The 18,115-nt window shown below is 34.6% G+C and overlaps 1 protein-coding gene across 9 annotated transcripts in view; it reads right to left on the bottom strand.

The window, feature by feature from the left end:
• Positions 1-18,115, bottom strand: part of LOC134743219 (3',5'-cyclic-AMP phosphodiesterase) — a 597,682-nt gene that overhangs the window by 273,496 nt on the left and 306,071 nt on the right. The window contains exon 1 of one of the 9 annotated variants that reach the window (XM_063676619.1): positions 10,371-10,513. The exons of the other annotated variants lie outside the window; for them this stretch is intronic. The gene's annotated coding sequence lies outside the window, so the exon portion shown is untranslated. Of the gene's footprint in view, positions 1-10,370; positions 10,514-18,115 lie in introns of those variants that run through there. 9 annotated transcript variants of the gene reach the window in all.

Raw genomic sequence — 18,115 nt, 5'->3', positions numbered from 1 at the left:
TTTTGTTACATAACTTTTTTACTGAACATTTCGATGAGGACTGTTGTGGAGGTAGATGCACGTATATTAAGTTAATTTGAGACAGAATTGTGTACGTTTCACTCTGTTATTTTCCTAGTAGAAAAAAGGACCAAGGGAGATATATATATAAAACCATTTTCTATTATGCAGTTCCTTTTGAGCGCATAAAATAAAACTAAAAAAGCATGATTAAAATCTAGCTTAGTCAGTACTATTCGGTTTAGTTATTCCAGAGTTTTAGGACGCAGCCAGTTTATTGTAGAGTCCAGGGGTTTTAAATGAACACAAGCTGTGAAAGTAAATATTAACACGCAAGGACTTTGCTAATCATAACAACATTATGATGTCACCTAATTTAATTAAATGTTAAAGGATTTTTATCACATCGGTATAGCCGAGGTCTAAGATACCGACGCGTATGATTTGATATGATAGATTGACTAGAGGTACGTACGTAGGTACGTAATTTTCACCTTGAACAAACTGTCAGCGTCCTAAATCTCGAGTGAAGCTAACTCGTCAAGAGCCTTTCGGGCTAAGTGGCGAGCGACCTAAATGTGTTTATCTTAAGCCTAAGTTAATTTCCTTTTAATAATCTAATTAAGATGAAACGTTCTAAACTCAAAAAAAATTTAAAACGAATCTTGATTAAGATTTTGTTGTTTATTCTTTATATATCCAAGATATAAGGAGGAGTGGTTCAGTAAAAAAGTAGCAGTTAATTATCTGGTATATTTTTTTATACTTTGCTAATTAAGAAGCAGTTTATTTTTTTAGTAATCTGTATATATAATACTATAAAATAAAAACAAAATCATATTGAAAAATATGAGATTGTTTGATTTTTCCTCATTTTTATTGCAATGTACTTAGAAAACTATTGAACAATGGAATTTGACAAACTTCACTTGCCGTTTTCCACAATGCAACAATTGCATTTCCATTTTCACAACTTGTTTTATTCTTTTAGGAATATCATGTTACGAATAATAAATACCAATTAAATGGATGTTATCTTTGGTAGTCAGGAAGACTGCAATCTAACCTCTGATAGAGGTTTTTTGTGCGAAACTTTCTGTCAAAATGGCAAATACACAAAAGTAGAAAGATGAAAAGTCGCCCCTAATGCTTCGGCATACGGACGATTTTTTGTCTTACCTCTCATGAAGAACCCGTTCAATCTTACCCCAACGCACATAACCTCAAAGTGAAGTCAAATCAAAAAAGTTAAGTATTGAACAAAAGACAATTTAATAAGGTATTAATTAGCTCATCAAACTTAAAGAAAAAAACTATGTTTATGGGAAACACCTCATAAATTCTCTCAGAAGAAGACGCTGTCCAAAAAGTGTTAAGAGATGTTTCCTAAAAGGTGAAAACTTGAATTTGCCCTACAGATTAATATAAAAAATGCACTCCTTAAAAATATCATAAACTATAATGAAAAATCCACATAATGTGCTGCCACTTTTTTCCGAACCACTTCTTATATGGGTATATCAAGGATCGACTTCATGTTCAATCAGGCAGGCTACAAAAGAAAAACAACACAATGTTTGTTTGTAATTACAGAACAATTATAGTGTGCATCTTCTCAAATGATTTTTACGCCTAAGACGGTAATCTGTTAAACAAAAGCCAATATTCCTTTTGCGCGTGCTGTCGGCCGTTGTGTGATATGTGTCTGACAATGGCACGCGCTGTAGCACGCGCTCACTCAATGGCACACAATGGCCGACCGCTCGCATAAAAGGAACAATGGCTTTTGTTTAACAGATTACCGTTAGAAATGGTTAGGTTAGAAATGAAATTTCATGTAGGCCGCGGGCCAGGAACAGATTTCCATGACCAATCGCCTCCCGGGCGAAAACTCGTATAGTTGTTAACAGCTATGTATGATAAACCCTCGTAAACGTCAGCTGCCGCTCCGTTATATATTTATACATCTTATTATTCTTATTAATATTTATACGTCACTCCCTTAGGCCTTGGCAGAATAACAGAGTTGGAATTTGCCTCGTTTGCAAATTGCAACAATATGCTAAGACAGGGCCTCTTCCCTACTGCACACATTGCTGGACCCGTGTGTAATTTTTATGTTTTTAATGTGTAAATAATTTTATTATTGTTTTTGCTATTATTTTTATATTCCCTTTTTTAAGCATCTTATTTCTTTCATCGTATTGTCCTGTGTATGTGTGCTTTATGGAATAAATGTCTTTCTTTCTTTCTTCCTATTGTCAATAAATAAAATCGTCAGCCCATTGTATCGCTGTGGAAAGACCGTCAGCTGGTCACATGAACATGTAAAAAAGAAAATTCTTTTCAGTCATCGGCGTTATCGCCTCCCGTTTGATACTTTGTCAGATGGTAGTTTAGATGCTATTGTTAATAAAACAAATCGTGTGCCGGTTGTATCGCGGTGGAAAGACCGTGTTACGCGTTTCGGTGGCTGCCATCCCTCAACCCACCAACGGAGCGGCAGCTGACGTTCACGAGGGTTCATCATACATAGCCGTTAACCGCTATACGAGTTTTCGCCCGGGAGGCGAAGACTGACGAAATTTGCGCCTGGCTCGCGGTCCAATAAAAAAAAGCGAGTATAAAACTTAACAAAAACTATTGTTATTGCAATGAGTCACGAAATCGCGGAATTTTCTTCTGACATGAAATCTGTATTCTTCTTATAAGCTGACAATTTAACAGTCACAGGGGAAATTCGTTACCTAATACAAAGTGCGAAGGAGGCAGGTCCCTTTGAACGTAATTAATTTTTCCTAATCGGCATATAATATGAACTGTTAGCCGAAAACGTTCGCAATAAAATACACCATAAATATTATATTGGAAGTAAAAATAGGTACGCTGATAATTAATTTAGTGTTTTTTCATTGACACCCATTGTTTCAAACAATAAACTGATGTTTTTTTTACGATTTGTCTGAGTAGTTATTACCGTGAGCTTCAGGATGGCGGGTGGACATCGGGAATTTCAACGAAATATTAATAAACATATTGTACTCGTACACCCAGCCGAAAAATTGCATGCCCACTTTATAAATAAATGTTTTCATAACTTTTTCATCTTGTTACTTAGAAGAAAGTTGAATTGAATTGTAAGACAACTTATTGTACACTCCTACACAAATGGGTATAATAGCGAACACATACGTAATAACTATCAAAATCAGCAAGTAATAGCTGTTTTTTTTTATTAATGGCATCATTTGATTAAGTTAGTTCTTAGGATCAAATGTCTATATGGGACCTTTTGCATTAAAGCAATATAAAAGTCAGAAATGATAGTCAAAGTCCGACAGTCGTAATACCTCACTCACGAAACGCTTCTAACAAAACGATAAGTGATCGTGACGTCATGGTCACTGAGGAGTATGAAAAAACAAGAAAATTGCGATTTTGTCGGTGATGTAGCGTTTATGTAAATATATATATATATATATATATATAATTGCTATACAATATTTTTTTGAAAATAATGTAAGGAATCGAATGGCATGCACCCTTACCATCCCTTACTTTATTTCTGTTTGGAAGTTAAAACACCTTAAATTTTGAAATTTTCAGGTAATGTATTTTTATTTTTGCCATATATTATTTTAATATCCATATTATTGTGATAAATTGCTCATTTGCTATATATTTTACTATATTTTGTTATATTACAGATTTACAACATGTTATTTAAAAATTACAGATTTAATATTACAGACAGTGTAAAAATCACAAAACTTAACCCTTAGGTGCATACGGTATCAAAAATGATACCTTATCTTTTTTCCACACCAACATTCATATTTTTTTTATCATCACGGTCTATTGACCGAAGTTAGATACCTTTGCTCCAATACTAATTAAAAAAAAACTGGCAACCACATAGTGCATCAATTTTTAAACTAAACGTCAAGTGTCAATTTGTGCGGTTACTTTTTCCGACAGTGAAATTTGCAAGTTTTAATTATTGTTTATCTGGTGAATCCCGTGATATTTTGAATAGGAAAAAACTGTACAAGTAAGGTTGATATTCATATTTATCTTACATAATATGCATTTTTGTTTGATTTGTATTCTTTGAAATTTTTTTTTGAGTTTTAAGTTGATATCAAAAACGATACTCCATGTGATAACGTCTTTTTTCGTGGTATCAAAAACGATACTCCATGCAGTCTGCTCTATTTTTCTACTTGCACGGCTTGTGACATTTTTTTGTGTTTTTTTGTATTTTAATAATATTTGGCATGTAGTTTGGGTGTGTATATGAGTTTATATTTTTTCTACAGCAAGGTTCGTCATATAGCATTATAAGATAAGGACATAGGAGAACTATTGGGCACAGTTAGAAGGTGGAGAAATATCGGAAGACGATGCCGAGTCTGACGGAGATGATCTCGAGTTTTATCCAACTCTCGAAGAACTGCAAGCATCTCTTGAGAAAGATGAAGAAGGAACGTGACGAAGAAACATTCTACAACATGTGCCTTTACACGATATACAGTTTGACGGAATTGGGCACATTCAAATAAAGGGGAATAAGGGGATGAAATGTCGAAAGGGTTGCAAACTACTCAGCAGTGTACAGTGCAATAAGTGTAAGTGTTTTTATGCTCAAAGAAGAATTCTGATTGGTTTAATGACTTCCATTGGTAGTTAACGTTTTTCTGATTGTTTAAATTCTTTATTTAAAGTTGATTATTAAAATATCTTTAAAATTACAAGAAGTTTTTTCTTAGTGCTTACTCCATGGAGTATCAAATATGATACCAAGGGATTTTTTATAAAAAAATAATTAAAATATGACTATGTTTTTTTTTACTATTTTTCCCATCATTGACGTACATTTTCTAATCACATATATTTTTTTTGCAAAAAAATATTAAATCATGCACCTAAGGGTTAAATACAAGAAATACCAATTGCAACATATCTGGTGTAACCACCTTTCCCCTATAGTATTTTTAAGAAATTATTGTAATAACAGTGGTCTACTTAAAGCGCAATCAACAACAGGCAGCAGAGCGTGGGCCAGGGTTCAGGTAATGTTTAAATTTGTATTTGTTTAAGTAAATAAGTATATTACTAATAAACTACTCGTAAGTATATGAATGTTGGTAAATATATTTTTATGTAGGAATGTTTGCAATATAGGTTTGATTTGTGTCTACTCACTGTTTCTCAATCTACAACCCTGTTTCATAATATTAAAAATAACCTGGGAAACCACTGAGCACGTAACTAGTTGTTTTCTTACCTGAAATTTAAATTAATAAACCAATTAAAAATATGAAAATTGAAGAGGGCCAATCAATACCTAATCAAACTGTCATTCACAAATTCGTAAAACCCAACTTCTGTTGTTTAAATATCCAACCCAAATATTTACACTTCGTGATTGCCTAGTTATCATGGTTTTAATCCGGCATCAATCACCTGCATTATTGATTAGATTGATTTATTAGTTGCAACAAGAGATAGGTGTATTAGAGCTGGTGATTCAACCTGCAATCTGCATATTAATAAACGACATTAGCATATTCTTAAGGGATTAATTTAAAATAATTTCAATGATCATGTGATAAACTTATTAGATCATATATTGAGGCACAATTATGAACTTTAGTTACAAGAATCTCCGACTTTACCGATGTTAAGTTAAATATCATAATCAAGCACTACGAAATACGGATAAACGCTGCACAATAAAAAAAAATGTTTGCGATACCTACTATTAGTTGATCTACCCGATTATAGTAAGTACTAAATATTACAGGGGCTATGATTGTATAACGACTTTAAATCGAATAACGAAATTAAAAAACTGATCAAGTGCGAGTCTGACTCGCGTTCCAAGGGTTCCGTACATTACACAATTTTTAACAATGTATTTTTTTATGTGAAACGTGAGTTTTTTAAGACTCGTAGGGTCGGAACAAAAACTAAGTAATTAAGTCCGACTCACGCTTGACTGCACATTTCTAATAGGTTTTTCTGTCATCTATAGGTAAAGAACTATTTTGTGTATTTTTTTCAAAATTTTAGACCCAGTAGTTTCGGAGATAAGGGGGGGGGGGGGAATGTTTGTTTTTTAACAATTTCCTTAAATAACTTCTGTTTTTCCCCATTTACCCCCCAAAACTGGCCCCCATGTTGAAAATTCATTTGTTTACGTTACATGTCCATCTTTGGGTTACAAACTTACATATGTGTACCAAATTTCATCTTAATTCGTCCAGTAGTTTTGGAGAAAATGGGCTGTGACAGACGGACAGACAGACAGACGCACGAGTGATCTTATAAGGGTTCCGTTTTTTCCTTTTGAGGTACGGAACTCTAAAAAGAATCATGTAACACCAATTTCCTGATTTTGAATTTAGCTGCAACGTGCTGCAACCTATAAAAATAATGAGTAAAGAAATCAGCGCTGCCTTATAAGTAAACAGATGTGATTGTAAAAAATCACTGTATTTTTTATTATTATTGATTAACCAACAGTATATTCGAGTTATAAACTGCTGTAGGGAAGGTAGATTTATAATAGTACCCCCTAAAGAGGGTGGCCGGCAGGTAAAGCTTATAGCTTAACAAACCAAAGATATTGGATTCCGATAAGGTTGAACCAATAATTCAAAGGGATAGCTTAAGCAGACGCGAGACATTGCGTTATGGATGGAAACAAGACACTAAAATAACGAAGGATGTTTTGGTTTCCCGAGTGTATCGCGTATCCCTACTAGTACCATATATAGTGTATACTTTATGTGCCATAAACTAAAAAAAATCTCTATCTGTGTCGCAGGCTGTAAGAATTCGCCGTTTACAAATAGCGCCGTCATTTTACAAACGCGAAGCGATATGCAAATTGCCGAAGGCAAATTGTAAAGATTCGGCATTTTGTATAATACCTTATGGCATTAACGGCGCCGTTTGCATTTTGCTGCGGCATTTTGGTCGAATTAGTTAATTTACTACGCGTGGCGCTGCTCATCAAAACTATGAAAAACGCTGGGGTATCCATTAAATCTGGAGTTCGTCGGACTTATTAAGGGTGCATGGGACGGGGAAGGCTTTTGGATCTGGGTGGTTCCGGCACTGCGGAAAAGCAGCCCTTCCGGCAACTAACAATCAGCGGGCGAGGGCTGCAGTGCTCTCCCTCCGCGGCACCGATTTCGCAATCGCTCTAGGGGTATGACAAATAAGACCACATGGATAGTGGGGTGCTCTGATTCGGTTTTGGGTGATATTGGGTTGTATCTTGTTTTGCAGAAAATTGTTTTATAGAATGTAAGGTTTCGCAGAATTTTCATTTCATAGAAAACATATTTTTTCACACAGGGTCGCAGTTCCAACCTAACCTACTTTTCTGTTAGACCTACTGCGTTCTACACAATGACCTTTTAGCTGTACTTAAAAAGTTAACGGCTTATGAAAAAAAAAAGTTTCTATGAAATGAAAATTCTGCGAAACATTACATTCTATGAAACAACTTTCTGTGAAAGAAGCGGACACCGCGATATTGAGATTTTAATGACCTTTCATAAGTTTTACTTAGATTATAAATGAAAAATATTTTTTTTTGTGATAAATATTTTCTTCCAAGTGTTATTATTATTAATTAATTAAAAAAAAAAACTGCTAGAAGTTTGAAGTGTAAGTTTCAGTTTCTTGAAATAAAGGACGTTAACGACATAAATTTTTTTTTAAACCATGGTCACCCTAACCCTAAAACCCACATAAAACCCTAACGAAACCCACAACGTTGATGCTATTAAGCGCACTAACAATTTGCCTTCGGCAATTTGCATACCGCTTCGCGTTTGTAAAATGACGGCGCCGTTTGTTAACGGTGGATTCTTACAAGATGCCTGCGACATCCACATGAATGAACCAATTGACAAAATCATTGTAAATGATTATTAAAAAGCAAATTGATTAATTAATTATTCACGTAGAAATAAAAACATTAAGTAAATTCTTTTAAAGTATTGCGACAATCCTCAGGATCACATTAATATTTAAGTAGCCGTACTGACTTTGACTTTTTGAACAAAAAAGGTCGAGTAATCTACCAGTCGACGCAAATGAACATAGAACAAGGAATAATAAACCAACTCTTTTACCGTGAAAGACTGCTTTGCGCTGAATTTTTATTGTAGGACTTTTCTTCCTTTAATAATCTTGATAATGTAGTATACAGCATCCCTTACTACCATAATGTCGGCAATTTAGCCGCTCTACCTACCCTCACAACATAATCCTTATCATTTCGAATTAGGAAATGCAATGGTTTTTAGTAGATTGTTAACCAAGGGATAAAGGGCAACCATGTTTGACGAGGTAGTTTGGCGCTCGAACGCAGTGAGAGCGCCAATAGTTCGAGACTGAAATGGTGTTTTTCTGCCGAGCTAAACACTCTACTTTTCGTTTCGAATGCGAAGAAAGTAAAATACATGTGCATTTAAAAAACACGACTAAGTAAAAACTTCAATAGTATTACTTTCAATTAACAATTTGGGCAATAGTATATTTATTTAAGGAATGGGAAGTTAATTATCCATTTGGAAATTGTACAACAAAACCATTTAAAAACAAATTTTAATTGCTTATCGTGAAAATAAACACACACACACTGCACACTTCTTAGAAAAACAACTACCCACTTTCAGAGCAAGAGAAATGAATAACAATTTTTCGCCATATAAGATAGTAGGTATCCAATGCCATCGGAAAATTGATGTTGCATGTAAGGTACGACAAAAATTAATTTAAAAATAAAATAGGTACCTACCTAATTACAATTATAGGATTTGGAAGAGCTCACAAATTTTGTAACTAGAAAATTTTGGTACGACTGTGTTTACTTTATTTCCGACCTTGCTTAGAATGTTTAGTCTTTAGACAAAACGTATCACAAATTCTCTTTTTGTGTTTTAGCAGATAGTCCCTCAAAGGAATAAATTTATATTCCGAATGACACTACAATTCAATTTAAAATATCTAAACAAGTAAGGATTGCAAAAAAATATATAATTAGTTTTAATTATTATGTTTTATTAAATATCTAAACTGTGTAGATATTTACGCAGAACAGAGTCATTAGGTAGGGGTATAATTATTATCGTATAACTTATTGTATTTATATCTAAGTAGTTATTCGACAAAGGTTCCGTAATAAGATTGACAAATTAATTATCTTTGGTAACTTGCGGATGTGCCTCGAATAACAGATATCAGCTATAAATTCCAGAGCAACTCTGATCCAACAGGCATTACGAAATAGGATATTCGATACGAAAGCTCCACATTTTGTTCTTGAGTCAGTTAACAATGAGATGATCTTCAGCCCTGGCTTTGCAGCCAATTATTTCTCCTACGTTAGCTCCAATATTATCTAAACATAATTTAGGCACAGCAGTTAATAAAACCATTCCAAAATTTGGCGATTTGTATTGAAATGAAAACCTCATTTGCATTGACATGTACCTTTGGAGTATTACAATACTACACGATTGCTTGCTGTTTTAACTAACATGTTCACATGGAAGTTTCTTCTTGCAACTTACACATGCCTCACATCCACCGTTGTCAAAAACCCTTTTTGTATTCTGTATCTGCAACACATTTGCTTTAATCTCTTGACACAACACGACAGTTCTAGGTGCAAGTCATAATTATAATCCAAGTAACACCTCAGTAATCTTGATTAGCAGATATTCAAGCTCATCTCGAGGACACAGTCAGATAAGAGGGCAATCTCTTTGAGGGCGCGGCGATGAAAACTAAATCCAGTTTCAAATCTTAATGGCTAATTTTGGTCTTCTTCTCGCCACAAATTAAGTTTTCTTTGGGATTTATGTTCTTGAACGACATAAATATGTAGAATTTTGGCTTTCATTATATGTTATGGTTAATTATTATTCGCAATTTGCAACGTCGTTTGAGACTCAAGGTTAAAGCCACTTTTTACCGAACACTATACACCTTGTCTGTCACCATCATGTAATATTTCCGAATCTGAATAACACAGTGATTAGTTTGTTTTGTTTGCACTAAAAATAAATTGGCTAGCTATCTGTCATTTAAAATTAGATAACGTAGTAGCAACGCTTCAACACTCAAATTCCTTGATGGCTGGGTGTTACGGGATACAAGGAAAAGGAAGCTATTGAGAATACTTTTAACCAGCAATGCAACACACGAATTGGTGGCATTGCTAAAATGCTAGCATGCTATAAAGCACGATATTCGTACACATTTCATGGATGTTAATGTAATTTGAAGCCCAAAAATATGTTGTGTAGCTGATTAAAAGGGCTCTGAAAAGACCAATGGTTTACCTGAGGGTTGGCGGGGTTTGGGTGGGGGTGCGCGCGGTAGCGGGCGCGGACGCGGACGCGGGCGCGGGCTGCCGGGGCGCGTGTGGCCGCGCGTGCCAGCCGGTTGCGACTGCCGCGGCGGCACCGGCTCCGCGCCCGGCCGATAACGCTGCCCGCTACCGCTGCACCCGCCAAGATAACCGCTTATAAACACATGCTATATCAGTAATGATCGATAATTGAGATGACATACATGTATAACATATTTTCGGCTCAACATGAACAGATCTTCAGCAACTGTTAGGTACTTTTTCAACACGACATACTTTTAAAGATTTAAAACAAAATCAAAGATTAACTTACGTTGTTGTATTGTGATAACGATTGATAATAACTTACTGCATTTACAAAAACATAAAAAATTACAAGACTATAAGACCTTTCTTTAAATCTAGTGGTAATGGATAAAAAGATTTCAAAGGCAAATTGTAGATAAATTTGCCCTATATATTCCAGCGTAACTAGATAAGATAATTTATATTACATTTCTATCAGCAAGACATAACCAATTACGTAAGATTTGACCTCTGCGTTACGAAGTAAACCAGTAAAAAATACGACATTGTACTGTCCCTTTACCGTAAGGTGAGAGGCGACCTTCCAATTTGACTCACATCAGAGATAAGCTTGCAGATATTTTTATATCTTGATATTACATTTATTGGACTGTGACCGTGTCGTGACTGCCTTGTACGGTCAGCGCTAGACAGCTTAAATGTCTTAATTATACATAGTTGTGTTTGGAATTTTGGTTAGGGCTTTCCGTCTGTTATTTGTTTCTGATAATGTCTACTTACCTAGTTTTAAGTTGAAATTTAGTATTTGAAATAAATCTTCTGTTCACAATATTGAAACAGGCTATTAAACGGATTTGTATTGCATTTTAACTAAAAGAGAGTTTGACATCTATTTACGGATAACGGCATTACGAGTACTTGTTAGTATATAACTCATGACACAGTAGACCTCTTCTTCTTAGAAGATACGGTTCAGATATTTTTTATATTGCTCTAACGATGTAATGACATTTTATGCTGGCTGTAGGTATAGTTAATTAAAAGTAATAATGTTACTGTTTCTTATCCGATTGTCCTTCGGTAACTCTTTACATTAGGTTGTATTAGGGGTACCTATATGCGGAAGTAAATACCGAGGGATGAATATATTTTTGATTGTATTATATATATTAGAATACAAATAATGCAAATAACACATTTTACCACGAACAATTTTTTTATAATTAGGTATACTTAATTACCAGGGTCCGTAAATTGCATACCGTTGATTTCAAAAATACGTAATTTCTTAAAATAATGGCTGTTCTTATGGCAAGCGACAATGTGGTACCTTGTGCTTGAAAACGACACAAATAATCAATTATTACGAAAAGACTAACTGGAATCATACTCTATGCAACGTGACGTCATGTTTCGTGATGTTAATTATTTTTAGGTTAGCTGGAACAGAACCCTCATAAGGATAAGTATGCCTTTGTACTTTCAATTATTAATTAATTATGTAAATGCTGTTTCGTACAATAAAGTTACAGTTACCTACATACTACTTCCGCCTTGCAATTGATTCAACACTTGCATATATACATACATATAATACGGTCAATAAACAACAGCATTTGAGATCCATATGTGGACAAACTGATATTCATCCGGAAACGATGCAGTTACGAGTATGTCACTGTGATTGATACATTATGGTTACACGTGCATTCAGCCTACAGATTCGTAGGACATTGATATTACCTAACACGACCACAAACATTACTGGTTATTGGTTGAATAAAAATGGTCATATAATATAATGGCTTGGTTGAATATAATGGCAAAATATAGTCTTATAATACCAGAGCGTTATTTGAAAATATTATTTATATGGAATCTGTTTTCATAAGGTCTATCACTTCTACAAATTGATAATTAAGACTGGTAAGAAATTAGGAAAGGTAGGTTTCTCAAAATTGAGAAACTTGGTATGCAGAAGAGGCACACCCTCGTCCAGCAGGCCGCAGGAATTTGAGCTCGTTAACGAACAATCAATTTATAATTTCGATTACTATGTAAAACTGTTTATATTTAGTATTTCATTCCTAATGGAAATGAAAATAAACCTACCGTTTACCTACGTTTGTACGTTTTATTTCAATTTTGTAATGCTTTTAACAAGGCGGCATTTTTACAAAAACACAACTGATTTGCGAGAATAAAGGATCCAAGTTCTGCTACTTTTCATTGTCCAAGATAATATTTTTTCCGACACTTTATATCGTAATTACTTACGTTGACCCACACTTTGAGGAGCTATTCCTTTATGAAATACCAGGTGAAGGTAAAATAAATGAAGAAAATATATCACAACTGCGATATATAGCAGAAGACTGTCACGGAGTTATTCTGGTTACAATTCTCACAAGAATCACAAGGAATCCATCCCACATTCATGTTTTCTTTTTCTACATTTAAGGATTTTAAAGACCTAAAAAAGTTTTAATCAACATGGAGTATAAATACATACTTCATTTAAATTATCATTACCAATCGTAATAAAGGGGAGGTTAGTAAACAGTATGCGTAATTGAAGCTACATTATTGATACCGCCTAATGCCTCTATAAGCTCTTGTGCGTTCTGACAGTCGCCAAATTAGGATGAATGGTTCACAATGACGTGAATCACATATCACATGCTACTAAATTGTATACAACCGGCTGATGATAAGAGCTCAGTTAAATATGTAGGAGAAGGCGGGGTAATTATGAACACCTATGGGAGTTTTGGAAATAAATCAAAAGATAGTATTTGTAGGGTAACTGTAATAGCTTCTTCTGAAAGGTAAATTATCGTACTTTAAACTACTACAATCAATAGTATTAATTAATCTTTATTTAATCAACTTTTATAAAAAAAATAACCTCTTAGTGTTCGTGTTTATACCCGACACTGGTCGCGCAATCACGATTACTTTTTTTTAATGGAGAATTAAAGTCAAATAGAGAATTGTTTTTAATTTTAACTAACAAGTTACTGAAACAGTTGCGTTTGCGATTACCCAGAGTTCGTGATTATCCCTTCACCTGTAGCTTCCTACACACCAATGAAAATGGGTAGCTTTCGAAGGAAATTTCCATTAGTTTCCTGATTTTAATGATGTTGGAAAAGTACGAGTAAGCTGCATTGCATATTATAACAACACTTTGCATGTAAATGTATATAAAAAGTTACCCTCATTTATTGTTTCCTAAAACATGCACACAGTGTATTAGTTCAGAATTTCAGATCAATATTGCTCTCGATGGACACTAACGTTGATTTTCATTCGTTTTAAAAATATACGAGTACGTGTATCTTAGCTGCACTATGCGGTCGGCAGGACCGGCCACTAAGCAAGCAGCGTACCGAGCGGCTACTTATTCGTCCCCCTCGCTGTCGATACTACGGGGTGCTGGTGCGCAGAATAAAAGTCTCTTCTACGAGTTAGGTCTGCAAGAAAGGGGCAGCCTTGCCCTCCGCTCCGGGTTCTCCCTAATGCAAAGACTCTCCATCGCAATCCAATGCGGCAACGAAGCGAACGTGATAGGCACTTTTGCGTCGGGAGCAGCCTGAGGGGTTGTTATAAGTATTTAAGTTGAAGTAATTGTCTTCACACTATTTGAATACTTAATTTAAAAGTAATGGAGTAGAAAATAATTTTTATTTCTATTTTTTATAATTATTATAATTTAAACAAAATGTTCCTACTAGAGCGCGTAGCAAGGCCTTATTTACCTTATGCTAACAGATATACGCATGTGAGTTCTTTCGTTTAACAGATAGCTTTAGCATCAAATAATATATCTTAAGTTGCGCATATTATAAGTGTATTTTTTTAATTAGATGCCAGCGTTGAGTTATTTCTTTATGTTGGCTGGTGGAATTGACTTTAATGTGATGATTTAGAATGATAAATATTTAATAGAATTAATTTGAATTTGATTTGTAATGTTCAGTGATCGGAATAGGCAAAGTATAAATAACTAAACTTAGTAGAATATAGTCAAAAATCGTCCCGGAAACATACTAAATAATATTGTTATAAATAGAGTAAAACACAATGCATTCCTCTTTCTTGTACAATACAATGAATAAGAGTCAAATATTTTTTTTGTAACTTTCTAAATATTTCTTAAATCTGAATACAAAATTATATATCGTTAATATCATTACTATTTTATCCATATTTTCAATGATAATGTCGGTTTCTTTTGACTCTTTGAATCCACTTGTAAGTTGAAAACAAACTTTCGACATCTACAGACATTACTATCATTTTAATCCGGAAAGTGTAAATATGTGTCGTTTTCAATCAAAAGGTATCACATTGTCGCTTGCCATAAGGACGCTCTGACAGGTTATTCGTATAAAGATACAATCTAATTTCGTCCTTATGGTAGCGACAATGTGGTACCTTTTGATTGAAAATGTCACAAATGTTAATGCAAGGAAGTCTCCACTTCATGACTTTATTCTAATAAGTTTAGGTATTTATACTCTGCCTATTCCGATTACTGGCTAATGTTTTAAGTATAGTTAGTATTTTTCCTGGCATTGGTGATGTGGTGAAAATTTTTATGTTTCAATCGGTAGCAAAGTTTGTTTAACCCTCGTACCTTGGCACCCTCGCAACGCTCAAGATTCTACTTTTTGAACAACTCGCTACGCTTGTGCTTCAATTTTGGAATCTTTCGCTTGCTTAAGTATTAGCGCAAAAACTTTACATTTACAATTCCTAACTCATTCGTCTTGAGCAATTCCTTTGCCATTGAGTTATGTTATGAAGCTGTTTTTAGGGTTCCGTACCTCAAAAGGAAAAAACGGAACCCTTATAGGATCACTCGTGCGTCTGTCTGTCTGTCCGTCTGTCACAGCCTATTTTCTCCGAAACTACTGGACCAATTAAGTTGAAATTTGGTACACATATGTAAGATTATGACCCAAAGATGGACATGTAACGTAAACAAATTAATATTAAACACGGGGGCCACTTTTGGGGGTAAATGAGAAAATTAAAAAATAAAGTTTTTCAAACTATATCGTGTTACATATCAAATGAAAGAGCTCATTGTGAGAATCTCAAATATATTTTTTATATAATTTTAGGATAAACAGTTTAGAAGTTATTCAAGAAAATAGGCATAAAATAACCAAACCAAACTACAGGGTCAAAAATTAAAAAAAAAATACACAAAGTAGATCTTTACCTATAGACCACCGGAAAACCTATTATAAATGTGCAGTCAAGCGTGAGTTGGACTTAATTACTTAGTTTTTGATCCGACCCCTACGGGTTTTAAATGTCGCATAAAAAATAGGTACATTGTACGGAACCCTTGGAACGCGAGTCCGACTCGCACTTGGCCGGTTTTTATTACTAGTAAGACTAAGCATAGCTGTAAGGAATTCGGAGGGTGCTGCGCCCGAAAACATAAAAAAATCAGTTTATTGAACTTTTTTTTTATATTAATTTATATTAATTTTTTTTATATTAATATTCGAATAAACTATCTATTATAGATAAAAAAATACTTACGTAAGACTCAGTTGTAGAATAGTTAGACTTATACCCGCTTGCTTAGGTACTTACGATAGTACCGACGATAGTCAGTTATTTAAGCCGCTTAGGGTAGTGTAGGGTTCCACATCTTTGTCCTGAACAATACGTTTAAAATGGGTTTTACGTTCAGATTAGCTACATACGGCCTGATTCGAACTTTAAGATACGTCAAAAATTTGCTAAAGATACGACATGGATCGGATATGTCAGTGTCAAAAGTGACGTTTCTTCAAACAAAAACATCAGTTTTGAGACTGACATATCCGATCCATGTCGTATCTAAAGCAAATTTTTGACGTAGGTACTAGGTACATAGGTATCTTAAAGTTCGAATCAGGCCGATAGTATTATTTGTTGTTATTAAAACTTAGTCAAATGAAATCTATCAACAAACGAACAAAAAAACGTGATGTTGTGATCGTCAACACACTTTACAAGTAAAGTACCTAATGTTTCAGCAGGCAAATGAGCCTTAAAGCATAAAATAAATGGTGACAACAGTTATTGAATTTCAATACATTACAATCCGTTCGACTAAACGGGTTTTCTGGAGTATTGGCATTATCGGGCCAATTCGAACAATGATCTAGATATGAACTAGATATCTAGTACTAGAATTTGACATTTCCGCGATCCTGAATATCCTCTTGAACGATCTCTTTAAGATTTGATCTAATGGATATCCCAAAACGTCACAATAATATTATAACGTATCTATTAGATCTCGTATTGTTCTCTTATCTAGTAATTATCACGTTGTTCGAATTGTCCGGTATAACGCGCCGCACCCGCAAAAGAGAGTTTACCGTCAAATTTTCTATACGTTGGTTGGTTTATTCGCTCAGAGTACTTACCTATTAAAACATGAATTGGGTTAACTGAGCTGGGAAGTAACTAAAATGTATCCATTTGCTGGGCCTTAAGTTAATATATGTACATAAGTTGCGCTTTTGAGGGAAAATATCTATATCTTACTTACCTACTTACTTAATATCTGGGAATATTTACGATGGTAACAAGGTAAATTTATTCATATCTACGCTGTTATCATCCTCTTGCTATTACAAGATTTGTAAAGAATCGTAAAATTCTCCTACTACTATTAACTAACCTACTAACCTACTAGTATTAACTTACTACACATGAAATGTATTATTCGATTGGTAGCGCTTTCATGCAGTTAGGTATACCTAATTGGCATCTTTGCGAAAATTTAAGCGCTTAAGACGATAATGGACGACCGCTTCTTTATTTTCCTCCCTGGTTATTGACATTATAGAAAATATTTTCACACAATTAAATGTATATTGACCATAGTTATGCCCCTTAATTTTTAAATTAGGTATCATAATAAGAGTTAGCTTTTAAACATTTGCATGGAATTTGTTTTTCCTCCCTTAAACTTAGCTATACTAACAAAAACAATATTAACCCATGAAACGAAGGGGCATTTCTATTTTTATTTTTTTTATAACCTGTAGTGTCCCACTGCTGGGCAAAGGCCTCTCCCTTTGATTTTCATGACTCCCGTTGTTGAGCTGTTTCCGGCCAGTTATTAGTGAAGGTGTCTAAGTCGTCCCGCCATCCCCGCCTGGGCCTGGCCACGCCCGCGCTTCTTTTGCGGCATCCACTTGGTGGCTATACTAGCCCACCTATCCGGATTTCTATAGTTAATAAAAATTGAATTTTATAAAACTTAATGTTTTCCACAATGTCAATGTTCAGAGAGGAAAATGGGGACTACGTTTCTATGGAAAACCGGTCGTTCCTTTTCCTCTGAAGAACTTTGCGAATACTCTAAAGCAGCTTTCGTAACGAGTACGGATATCGAAATATTCAGTGAACCGTACTATGTCTTAGAAGACGAATAAACTTAAACAGCATCTGTCGACATTTGTGTAGGTACTTTACATCATCTTTAAATATCCAGTAATATTAAAATATACCTAGAACAAAAACACTTAAAAATTTAAAACATAAATAAAAAATATGGCCTAAGTCGTAGTTGCTCGGTAGGGTGCCCAGAAGGCTAGTCGCATTGCCCCCCTGATGGATGGCAGTGCTGATCCGCTGGGCAAAATATTGGCCAGCCCTAGAACAAAC

Source organism: Cydia strobilella, chromosome 7 (genome assembly GCF_947568885.1).
Source record: "Cydia strobilella chromosome 7, ilCydStro3.1, whole genome shotgun sequence".
NCBI lineage: Eukaryota > Metazoa > Arthropoda > Insecta > Lepidoptera > Tortricidae > Cydia > Cydia strobilella.
Note: the sequence above shows the minus strand (reverse complement) of the source record. Positions and strands in the feature narration are given on the sequence as shown.